The sequence below is a fragment of the Halichoerus grypus genome, chromosome 8 (assembly GCF_964656455.1).
Source record: "Halichoerus grypus chromosome 8, mHalGry1.hap1.1, whole genome shotgun sequence".
NCBI lineage: Eukaryota > Metazoa > Chordata > Mammalia > Carnivora > Phocidae > Halichoerus > Halichoerus grypus.
Window position 1 is genome coordinate 11,492,540 of NC_135719.1, and position 12,281 is coordinate 11,504,820.

At 51.5% G+C, this 12,281-nt stretch overlaps 1 long non-coding RNA gene across 4 annotated transcripts in view; it reads right to left on the reverse strand.

Annotated features, from left to right (window-relative positions):
• Positions 1-12,281, reverse strand: part of LOC144382727 (uncharacterized) — a 614,132-nt gene that overhangs the window by 366,933 nt on the left and 234,918 nt on the right. Inside the window, exon 3 of one of the 4 annotated variants that reach the window (XR_013450099.1) lies at positions 1,989-2,031. The exons of 2 other annotated variants lie outside the window; for them this stretch is intronic. This is a non-coding gene — a long non-coding RNA (uncharacterized LOC144382727). Of the gene's footprint in view, positions 1-1,988; positions 2,036-12,281 lie in introns of those variants that run through there. One more of the 4 variants, XR_013450102.1, reaches the window with a different exon arrangement.

Genomic DNA, 12,281 nt, shown 5'->3' on the forward strand with positions numbered 1-12,281 from the left:
GAAGGAACCTACCCTGCTGACACCCTGATTTCTGACTTCTGACTTACAGAACTGTGAGACAATACATTTCCGTTGTTTTAAACCACCCAGTCTGTGCTCACTGGCTACAGCAGCCCTGGAGCCCTCAACGTGGAGACCAGTATAGAATCTAGCTGGAAATGGTGCCTGAGACAAAAAAAAAAAAAGGCAGTATTTGAAAAGAATCATCCATGAGAATAACCGGGGAAGGAGCAAGCTGCCGCAGCAAGATACAACTCCCAATTCACAGGGAGTGAGGACTCCCATTCAGCCTCCGCCAGCTCTCTGGGGTGTGAATTTCAAGGCAACTCATAGTCCTTGAACGTGCTCCGGGGGCGCTCGGAGTTAAATGTGGCCTCAGAAACTTGGGAGCCAAGCTGGACGCCAGGCAGGGCAACCGCCAGCAATCCTAACCCAGAGACAAGTAACTATGTACTGTAAACCAAATTATCTTATTTCTTTGTTTCTCTTTTGGGGAGAAAAAAAAAAACACTAGTCTGGAGAATAGCTTGGCGTCTGCAGCGTGCAAAAAAAAAAAGAGCCAAAGAGAAGGAGCTCTCCTTGGGGGCGGCATGGTAAAAGCAGGGGCTTTCCAGAGAGTCTCTAAGGAAGGGTGAATGCAGAAGGAAATCCAGCCCCGCCGACATCCAGGCTTCCCCTCCAGTGCCGGCTTTGCAAGGCTGGCAATGGGTGAACGAGGGAGTGGCAGGCTTCCTCGGTGTTCACTCTAGCTGCGTGCCATGTTGCAAGCAGCCCTTCGCCTCCAATCAGGAATCATTCAGCCCTGCATCTGGGGGCACAAGGACACACCCTCTCACCCCAAGGCCTAGGTCAGGGGCAAAGTCTAGGGAGAGGTGGATTTTGCTCACTCACGAGCATTCACCCCCCCCAACCCATGCTATTCCTGGAACGCCTCCCAGTGTACCCAGATGCTGTCAGTAAGGAACCCATGGTATTGCCTCTTAAAAGAAGGAGAACAACCAAACAGAAGCCCAGCCCATGCACCAGATGTCCCTGGACCTCGCCTACGGGTGCTTCCAGTTCTCTCAAGGCCCTCCTGCTCCTTGTGGTCAGGGGGTTTCTGAAAATGACCTCATCCCCGGGCTTGGTGCTCACGGACGATGCAGCCACCTGGTGCCTTGTCTCAGTCCTCTCTGTCCTCCAGCCAGGTCAGCCCTTCCCAAGCTCGGGACTGCCCTCGCGAGACACCTGGCCCCTGGTTGTCCCACATGGTGCCCTTTGTTTCTCCAAGATGCAGCTCCCAGTGACGGCTGGGGGCTCTCGCGTGCACCTTCCCCCGACCCGCTGAGTTGGCACAGGTGGAGGGAGTGTTAATAACGTGGATGGAGAGAGAATGCTCTCATGCTCTGCCATGGACATCAGTTTCCTTGGAGGTAACATTTGTTCTTACAGAAGTTTTCTGTCGTCGCTCTACCTCCTGACCCAGAAATTCCACTTTTGGAAATGTAGTCTAAGAAAATAAGCTATGTGTGCAGAGTTAGCTAGAAGAATATTCATCATAGCTTTATGCACAATACCAAAAATAAAACTAAGTAACGTCTAAATATCTAAGACGAGAAGCTGTTTAAATAAATTTTGGAACATGCACGCGTTGGAATAGTGTCTAATCACCAAATGGATGTATTAAGGTTATACCACTTGCCTCCAGGCCGAACTAAGTAGTCCAGGAGCAGGCAATAAAGGCAGCTTTTTACAGAGTGCTCTTTTGTATCTGTCGTGTTTTGAGCCATTAGGACCATTAGGCAGATAAGTAGATAAAATTTTAAAGGATGTTTTGGAAGAAAAGTAGCTCGGACAGAGGAAGGTATTCGAGAAATAGTAAGAGGGTGTGTTGCAAAAAAAGAATGTGCTGCATGAAACCATTTCTACTAAAAAACGACAACAAAAAAGTCTGGAAATGACTCCAAGGTTTAACAGTATACATTGTCAGTGGATAGAATTACAGGTGGTTTTTCTTTTTTCTTTTTTCCTTTTTTTTTTTTTTTTTTTTTGCTTCCTTATACGGGTTTCCTAGCTTTTCTATAAGGAACATGCAGTGTTTGGAGGGGGGACAGCGGAAGCAACGAAGTTATTTTTCATTTTTGAAGAATGCTTCAACCATGAGTCTTGCACTCTCTTCTCCTTCCTGTCATGGCCGAACGGTTAGAAAGAATAGAGGGACTTGCTGTGTTCTATGTCCTCACCCCTCACCTGACCCCAGCTCCACCCAAAAAATGGCCTCCTTCATCCCTCCCTTGCTCTGCTGAAATCTGGCTTCTGCTCCCAGCTCTCCCCCACAAACACTCCAGCAAATGCCCCGCCTCCATGGCCTCTCCCCTGCTCCTCTCCCCCCTCCCGGCTGCCTCCCTCCTTGGCTCTTATTACCCAGCCACCTCTGGAGCGCTGATGCCCAACATCAGCCTGACCCCGTGACATTCCCTTCCATCCCCCTGAGGCCACAAGACACCTGTCACCAGTCACCCCACCTCCCAACTCTGTTCCTTTCTTAATCTTCTCCCCAGGGCCACCCCTACACATACAGTCACCAGTCTCCTCCCGCCAAGCCCTCCCCCGCCCCCTGCCCCTCACTTAGGGCTTCACCTGTCCACTGTCAAGGCCTGCCCTCCTGCCCTCCCTGAGATCTGTCCCTGCGGACTGCAGCCAAAGAGTTTCATCCAAAACACCCGCCGGACCCCCTCACTCTGCGGCTGCTCATCAGTCTCTACGGAACAAGACCCCTGCCCCTCACACCCTCTCCACACCCACCTCCCACTTGTTCTCTCGATACTCAGGTCCCCAACTTCTCCACCCTTGCTCTGGCACAGCTCTATGCCTTGGCCCGAGCTGGGTGCCCCGCCATCCCTTGGATTCGCTCACAACCCACTCCCGGCCTGGCTATGCGTCCTTTCTTCATCAGGACTCAACTCAGGCTCCCTCTGTTCCAGAACCTTCTTAGGACCCCCGGCCCTGGCTGGGTGCCCCTCCTCTGTGGCTCTGTCACTATCGGAGCAAAGTGCTCCTTTCATTACGTGGACGTGACTCACACACTGGTGCTTTTCTCCCAAATCAATGGTCAGCCCGACCGGGACAGGCCAGTGTGAATATTTACTGTGTTTTCAGCTCTTAGCACAATGCCTGGCCAACGTGGGCCTGGCGTGGGGCAAACCGACGGCTGCTATCATCACAGAAGAAAATGCAGAAAGCTGGTGCCAATGGTAAAGAGCTATTTCTCAGCTCTGAAAGCACCACAGGCCCGAGGAGGAACCATTCGTAGAAATTCCTTTGCCCATGTGATACCAGAGGTTACCCAGAACCCCAGTGATGAGTCCCCGACCGGAGGATCCCCGGAGAAGGGGGCACCGTGTTCCAGGCACCGCTTGGGTGTGTCCCTTTGCCTGATGTTCATTCCAGCCCAGCAAGGAGACCCCCCCCTGCACAGGCCAGGCCAGCCTGAGGGCTCCACTCCCCTGCCCATTGGCTTTACCCTTTTCACCAGGGTTCTGTCTCGTCTTTCTCTTAAATCCTGGAACCCCAGGTACCCACACCACTAGAAGTCAGAATCCCAGTCCTGGTGTAACCTCCTATCAAACATTTATATGCTCTGAAGGAATATAGAGGAGTATAATTTATAGAGGATCTTGCTGTTTTTAAACCACTTCATTAAAAAAAATTTTTTTTTTGTTTTATCAGTGTTTTTATGTGCCAATTACTGAGCTGGTCCCTACAGATGCAAAGCCAAACGGACATCATCCTTTCCCTCAAGGAATTCACTGTCTAGTTGGAAAAAGAAACACAGAAGCAACTACCTTGAATCCTTGGATGTTTCAGAAGTAAGACTAGAGTTGGATGAGCCCAGCCCCTATCGATGGAAAAGCTATTGTCAGGGGAGCGATATTAATGGACCACATCTTCTTCAACCTCCTAGGGTAGAGTAATGGCACCGGGCTACGCTGCTGCGGAGCCTGCCTGGGCATGCACATTTTTTTTTAAATCTAATGAATAATTCTGAGTCACAGCCAGGACACTAAGCCACTGAAAGATCTTTTCAGGTTTTCCATTGTGTCAAATGTTCTTTGTATTTTTGTCAGAGGTGGATGGCAAATTCCAGTATCAGGGAGCAGCAAAATAAAGTCTCTGCGTAAGAGCAGAATCATGAACAATGCATCCTTTTCCTCTGGTCTCCTCTCCCCCTCGTCCTGATTCTCAAAACATTTCAAACTCATGGATATTCTTTATGTATATGGACAGGAATAACTCAAACTCGGGTCTTTCCTTTTTGTTTGATTGGGTTTTTTTGTTTTGTTTGAACCTGAGCAAAAATTGCCTCTAGGACCTGGAAACAAATGTTGCACAGAATACTTAACTGACAAAGGAAATTTGACTAAATCCATCCCCTCTGTGGAATGTTGGCCACCAAAATGGCCAAATTAGAAATTTGTCAGGAAGAAAACTGGCAAACCTTACAGACGGGATGTCTAAGAAACTATAATTGTTGAATGGAGTCAAAGGTTTACTGCTTTCACAATAAGATAGATATTTTTTGAACCTAGCCAAGTGAAATCATGCATGCAGAGTTATGAGTCAACAGAGCAAGGAGCAGAGAGCTACCATTACTAGCTGTCCATATACATTTCCACGGGCAGGCATTCTTCTTCGCCTACTTTCTTTAACCTCAGTTTCTAAACCTACAACATGAAGGAGTATTGCCAAGACCCAGCAAGAAAGGGCCCTTGGTGGCTGCAAAGATTTTGATGTAAGAAACATCCTGGTACCTGAAATACAGATCGTCACAGGTCAGATTGTGGCCTGCCGCCCACACCTTGAGCATCTGCCCAGAACTCTCTCTCTCTGATTCTTTACACCTCCGCTATATTCTTTTTGGGGTGGACCACTTCTGGATCCCCAGGGACAATGCCTATGTGGCTTTGACGCAACTGAAGCATAAGCCAAGGGAAAAGATGGAGCACAGGAGGCAAGAAAGTTTAGAGGAAACCTGCCTCCAGATGAACTGTGTTCCTTGTGTGTCTCCACAGAGACCCAGGGCTTTGGAAGAGAGTTTGAAGAGCCAGTGGCCAATGGCCAATCACTGCCACTTAGGAGGGGCTGGAAAAAGACACTAGTATCCATCTTTGGAGTGAAAACTTCCTTGTTACTTTCAAGTTTTCAGAGCACCTGCGAAATCTGACAGCAAAAGGGGTTGGAAGCTATCCTGTTCATTGCACTCCAGGTCTCCTTTTTACCTCCCTCCCCAGCCTTGCCCCGCCAAGCCATCTCGCCCACCAACTGTCTGGATAACGCCGCAGCTCTTCCCACTGAGCCCAGTGCCCCTTGGAACTCTGCCCCGGGGTTCTGCTTCTGCAGCCCTTCTGCCAGTACCCTCTTCCTTTGAAAGACCATTGCCCTTGACTCTCAAAGCAAGCAGCCATTCTCTCCTTCCCCTCCCTGCATCTCAGCACAGAGCTCTTTAACCACATCAGCCGTCCTAGGGCTACAGGCATGGAGTTCAGGCGTTGAACCGTGAGCATCCCAGTCACTTGGGGTCTAAACCCCTTGTGTGCTCACAGCAGCGGCACCCACAGTCATCTGCCAAGAAGCCACAAGACTCAATGCGTCATTTTCCAATCCAAGGACCCAACGAAGTATAAGACACAGACTCATCTTTGGGTAAAAATGCTGCTCCGGCAGAGAGCACCATCTCTCCACACTGAAGAGTGGTGAAGAGTGGGGGCGGGGGGAGAGGGGGGTGTCAAGTCAGTCTAGGGGCAGAGCTGAGCCCGTGACCTCAGCTGGCTAGCCATGTTCTCCTCAGAGGAAAAAGGTATGACGCGACATGGATGCTGGGGGAGGAGAGCATCTGGGCAAGGGACAAAGGCCTGAGCAGGAGGCGAGAGCCCTCCCAGCACGCGCCACAGCGTACAAGACCTTTCAAGTGGGACTGCAGAGTATGTGTAGGGTAGTGGAGAAAAGGAATGCGAGAAAGATTGCTGGGACCAGATAGGGGGCGTCATCGAAAGCTGAGCTAAGGAGATAGGGCTTTACTCTGTTGGCAGTGGGAAGTCACCGAGTTCCAGAGTGAGGGTTAGGTGCTCCTGCTAAGCGCAGGTTGAGAAAAATGGCTCTGACAAGCTGTGTGGAATGAATTGGTGGATGGAAGGGTCTGAAGACCGAGACACCATGGTGGGTCAACTGGTGACCTTCAAAAATCCATGGCCACCCAGAACCTCAGAATGTGACCTTATTTGGAAATAGGGTCTTTGCAACTGTAATGAGTTGAGATGAGATCATACTGGAGGGGGGGTGGGCCCTGAATCCAGTGATTTTCGTCCTTTTAAGAGGAGGAGAGGACACCTAAAGACACATACAGAGAGGAAAACACCATATGAAGACAGAGGCAGAGACTGGAGTGATGTATCCACAAGCCAAGGAAAGCCGAGGGTGACTGGCAGCTACCAGAAGCAAGGAGAGGGGCTCGGAACCGACTCTCCCTCAGAGCCTCCGGAAGGAACCTACCCTGCTGACACCCTGATTTCTGACTTCTGACTTACAGAACTGTGAGACAATACATTTCCGTTGTTTTAAACCACCCAGTCTGTGCTCACTGGCTACAGCAGCCCTGGAGCCCTCAACGTGGAGACCAGTATAGAATCTAGCTGGAAATGGTGCCTGAGACAAAAAAAAAAAAGGCAGTATTTGAAAAGAATCATCCATGAGAATAACCGGGGAAGGAGCGAGCTGCCGCAGCAAGATACAACTCCCAATTCACAGGGAGTGAGGACTCCCATTCAGCCTCCGCCAGCTCTCTGGGGTGTGAATTTCAAGGCAACTCATAGTCCTTGAACGTGCTCCGGGGGCGCTCGGAGTTAAATGTGGCCTCAGAAACTTGGGAGCCAAGCTGGACGCCAGGCAGGGCAACCGCCAGCAATCCTAACCCAGAGACAAGTAACTACGTACTGTAAACCAAATTATCTTATTTCTTTGTTTCTCTTTTGGGGAGAAAAAAAAAAAAACACTAGCCTGGAGAATAGCTTGGCGTCTGCAGTGTGCAAAAAAAAAGAGCCAAAGAGAAGGAGCTCTCCTCGGGGGCGGCATGGTAAAAGCAGGGGCTTTCCAGAGAGTCTCTAAGGAAGGGTGAATGCAGAAGGAAATCCAGCCCCGCCGACATCCAGGCTTCCCCTCCAGTGCCGGCTTTGCAAGGCTGGCAATGGGTGAACGAGGGAGTGGCAGGCTTCCTCGGTGTTCACTCTAGCTACGTGCCATGTTGCAAGCAGCCCTTCGCCTCCAATCAGGAATCATTCAGCCCTGCATCTGGGGGCACAAGGACACACCCTCTCACCCCAAGGCCTAGGTCAGGGGCAAAGTCTAGGGAGAGGTGGATTTTGCTCACTCACGAGCATTCACCCCCCCCAACCCATGCTATTCCTGGAACGCCTCCCAGTGTACCCAGATGCTGTCAGTAAGGAACCCATGGTATTGCCTCTTAAAAGAAGGAGAACAACCAAACAGAAGCCCAGCCCATGCACCAGATGTCCCTGGACCTCGCCTACGGGTGCTTCCAGTTCTCTCAAGGCCCTCCTGCTCCTTGTGGTCAGGGGGTTTCTGAAAATGACCCCATCCCCGGGCTTGGTGCTCACGGACGATGCAGCCACCTGGTGCCTTGTCTCAGTCCTCTCTGTCCTCCAGCCAGGTCAGCCCTTCCCAAGCTCGGGACTGCCCTCGCGAGACACCTGGCCCCTGGTTGTCCCACATGGTGCCCTTTGTTTCTCCTAAGATGCAGCTCCCAGTGACGGCTGGGGGCTCTCGCGTGCACCTTCCCCTGACCCGCCGAGTTGGCACAGGTGGAGGGAGTGTTAATAACGTGGATGGAGAGAGAATGCTCTCATGCTCTGCCATGGACATCAGTTTCCTTGGAGGTAACATTTGTTCTTACAGAAGTTTTCTGTCGTTGCTCTACCTCCTGACCCAGAAATTCCACTTTTGGAAATGTAGTCTAAGAAAATAAGCTATGTGTGCAGAGTTAGCTAGAAGAATATTCATCATAGCTTTATGCACAATACCAAAAATAAAACTAAGTAACGTCTAAATATCTAAGACGAGAAGCTGTTTAGAATATACCACCTACAATTTTTTGTACCAGTTTTTGGCATTTTATTTCTTCTTCTTTCAAATATTCAAGGTACTCCAAAAAAATGGAAAAGACCAAGCCCCTGTCCATCTCCAAAATGCCCTCTTGGGGCTGACACACAGGGTGGATGGCAACTCTGAGGAGTCCAAGTGTCCATGGCAAGACCTGCCCCTTCCCAGCCCCCTGCCCCCCAGTCCTCCACACACTTGGTGAGTCACAAGGACAACCGGACAACCCGGGAAGCAGGGCCCCGAGGTTGGGAGGATGGGGAGAAGGGGACACTTCCACCCCGGAGATATTGGTTCCTCTGTCGTCCTGAGAAGGGGAAAGGTTATTAAATCAGCACAGAAATCCCCATACAGCCCTGCCCCATCACTGGGCTGGATACATTCGAAAGGTCGCATGCCTAGAAAGATGCAAGAGCCTTCGGGGAGAGGGGCGGAGGCAGGAGAGGGGCCATACGAGGGGGCCAAAGTCCCCCAGGCCACGAATCTCCTCTGCTGGCCTCTGCTGGGCCTGCTACATCAAGTTTTTCTTCAGCTACGGCAGCGAGAGCCCCCGGAAAACGAGCAGGCCGTGACGAGACAGTGCTGTGTGCAGCTTCCACCGGCCCAGACCCCATGCTTGCAATCAAGTTCATAACTGACTCATCACAACTCCACAGGGCATTTCCAGCCTGCTCGCTGCTGGGTCTCCACGCAAAGGTCTGGACCGCCTCCTTCAGACCTGGAGTCCAGTCCACCTGGCTGCAGAACCAGGGCACCAACTGCTGAGAATTTTAGCGAGGGAGAGTTCCAAAGGCAGTTGAAGGCAACAGTCCAGTGAAGCCCCAGGAAGGCAGAATGCACAGTCCCAGGAGGGATGCAAAGGGGGACAGGCCACTTCGGGGCCTGCAGGGGAGCGCGGATGGGAGGGAGGAAAGAGTGAGCAGAGAGATCCGGGGGGCACCTGCCGCGGGGAAGCACGTGACGAGGTCCGGAAGCAGGAGGCGCGGGCCCTGCCATCAGATGGCTTAAAGGCAAACCCTGCCAACCTCTGTCGAGTCCGTTTGACACAGCCACTGTGCTAAGTGGCTCTTTCTCAGCCCCGAAAGGCGGCAGTCCCGGCTGCCCGTGGTGCTGAGCCATTGGTGGGTGCTCTGAATGAGGATCCAGCTCATGCCAAACACGCCACCATTTGACAGAAACAAATTGGCAACGGCAAGTTCAAAGGAGCTGGCCAGTGATAAAACGGAGCAGGGGATACGCAGAAGAGGTTGTCTGTGAGCGGGCAGGTTGTCACGTGTCCCATCAGATTGGGTCCATGCTGAAGCCACACCACAGGCGGCCAAACGTTCTCGGTCCAAGATGCCCTCAGTGTCTCAGTGACACTCTGCAGTGCCCCCAGGCTTAAAGATACAGCTGATGGTTCCATTAATAGGTAGTTAGGTCCAAAGGACCCCACAGCGTGGCATCTGGCGAATGTCCCTGTGTTCACTTTGCAAGCTTTAAAATATCCTGTGACGCGCTCGTGAGCTTGCGGCAGGGCCCTGGGGCACCTCGATGCAGAATTGGGGAGCCAGGGATGCAAAGCATTGATGAAGAATCCTGGTTGAGTCCTTCAGGGCCCTCTACCTACTACCAGAGGGAGAGATGGCAGGCACATTCCGTCTCCGATTTTTATAAAATCTATTCGGTAAAAGGCCACTGTGTTACCCACGTGGTTTCTGAGTGAGTTTCCTTTCTCCAACCACCTCCTACGGGATCCTTTGCCTGCAAGGAATAGTTTTGTTGACTCAAGTCTACACAGTGAACGTTGAAGCAGCTGAAGGATGTTCCCAAGGGGTCTCAGAAAGGGTTTCCCACTCACACAGAAGTTCAAGCTGCAAAGCGCACCCCATGTTAAAGCAACACTAGCAGTGAAATCCCATTGCAGACCGTTGCACCCTTGATCTCATCCCAGTTGACATTGTCCTTCCGTCCCATGACTCTGTTTCCAAGCTTCCCCAGGCCAAGCTTGGAGCCGTCTAGAGGGTGGAGGTTCTGGCCTCTGTCGTCCTTGGATCCCCCCACCCCAGGCCCAGTGCTAGCCGACACGGGTGCTCTGAAGTGTTTGTGGAAATAGTTGTGGGACACGGCCACTCCTGAGCAGGGACTGCCACCCTCGGGAACGATGGAAATGACATTAACGAGCCAAACGCCTTACAGACAGCTTCTGCTGCGTCTCATGAGCTCAGTAATGAATCCAAGGCAGGGGGATCCTTCCTTGTTACTCCCAAATAGGAGAAAACAGAAATCGCCACCGGTTCAGGCCCCAGCTGGGGAAGTAGCCCAGACCAGACCGGACACCTAAACCCATACCCCCTCATAGCGCAGAGAATTACTCTACCCTCTTCAAGGTGCGCTGAAAGCCCGGGACATGGGTAGCCCTGGGAAGCAGGAAGGGTCACAAGGAACAAGGGAGGAGGGGGGAAATGAGGGAAGGTTCTCTCTCTCTGGGGAAATATAAGGGGTTTTGAAGGAAGCAAAGAGCAGCCCACACTATATCTAAGCTTCAAAAGCTCTTCGTTTCACACTAGAATCCCAATTTTAGTCATTCTTGCATGCTGCCCACACCCTGGGGACTGACACCTTTGACTCCCCCTCTTTCTCGTCTCCACAGCGATTCACAAGCCCATGTCATTCTTGCAGTCGTTGGTAAAATCATCCCAACTAAATCAAGCATGTAGTATATATTCAGGGCAGTGCGCTACGTACTATATTATTTTTCCCTTAGTAAAACGTGCTCTTTGTGTAGCTTCCCCACCACCCTGATTCAGGAACGCCCCACCCAGGGCATCCCCCTAGCCCACGCACCGTCACCACCCCAGCAACCACACAGGAGAACCACACGTGTCCACGTGCACGCACACACACACACACACACACACACACACATTCAAATTCTTTCTCCTCTCTCTCAGCATCCTGGATGCCAGTCTCTAATCCTTGGTTAATTTGTGAAGCATTCCTGCAGTGGATGATCAAAGTCTTACACACTTTTCTCTTTCTGCAATGCAGCTTGCTGCTAGCGCAGGGGACGGCTTTCAGTGAGGAGTCGGGCGGGACCTGCTCCCTCCCCAGACCCTCGTGCTTTGGCGAATGGTCTCCCGCCGGGCCGGCGGGGCCCTTTGAGACTGATCTGCCAGGACAAAGGTCTCCAGTCCTGGCACCTCCAACTCTTGGGGCAGATCTTGGATTTCGTGCTTTTAGCTCAGACATGTGCTTCTCCCTGCCCATCCTCTTAACTCAAATAGCGGCAGGACCCGGAGGGCTGCTGACACTTGCCCACAAACTCCTGTCTTCCCATTCTGCCTCACCACTACCCAGTTCTTCCCAGTCCTTCCAGGCTCTCTTTTTCCAGTCCGTACATCTCAGAAGCTACCATGAATGCCGCAGTGACAGAGAGTCGCGGCATGCGGACAGCTAGAGATACACTCCAAGGCCTCTAAAGGAGGCTCCCCGTCTCAATCCTGCTCATCCAGTGGCCCGCACATGTCCTCACTCCAAGGAGAGATGGGGCCCCCACAAGGTGGTCGCCTAATCCCAGGCTGTCGGGTCCATGAGGCCAAAATGGGCCCTGAGCCTTGGGCTTGGTCTCTCTCCGCACTGTATCAGGGTCTACTACTGGGCCCAGTGGTGACGTCCTAGGCTAGGCCAATGTTCTTCCATTTTTTTGACCCCAAAACCATGGAAATAAATTCATTTTTCATCCACACCCAGTACAGATATTTAGATACAGTATAGATATAGATCCTAGGTATGGAAAGATGTACCCACACCTGGAAAAAAAAGAAAACCCCACTTAACCTTTTCTGTAAGCAATACACTGAGGCTTTTGTTTTTAATCTCTTGTTTTAAAGTGCTGTCTATAAACCACTAAATTGATTTCACAACCCACTAATGGTCTGCAACCCGCAGGATGAAAAACACTACTGTGTAAGATAGGTGATGTGTCTTATTCAGCTTGCACCCTGACAACATTTTATTCTCAAGGGATACCAAGGAAAGTTCCAGATCTGAACTAATCCGAGAGCCACCATCACCCACCCCACCCCACCCCACCCTCCGCCGCCCCCAGGGAGGCTGGGAGGCATCTGGCTGCTCCGTAGTAGAGATGGACT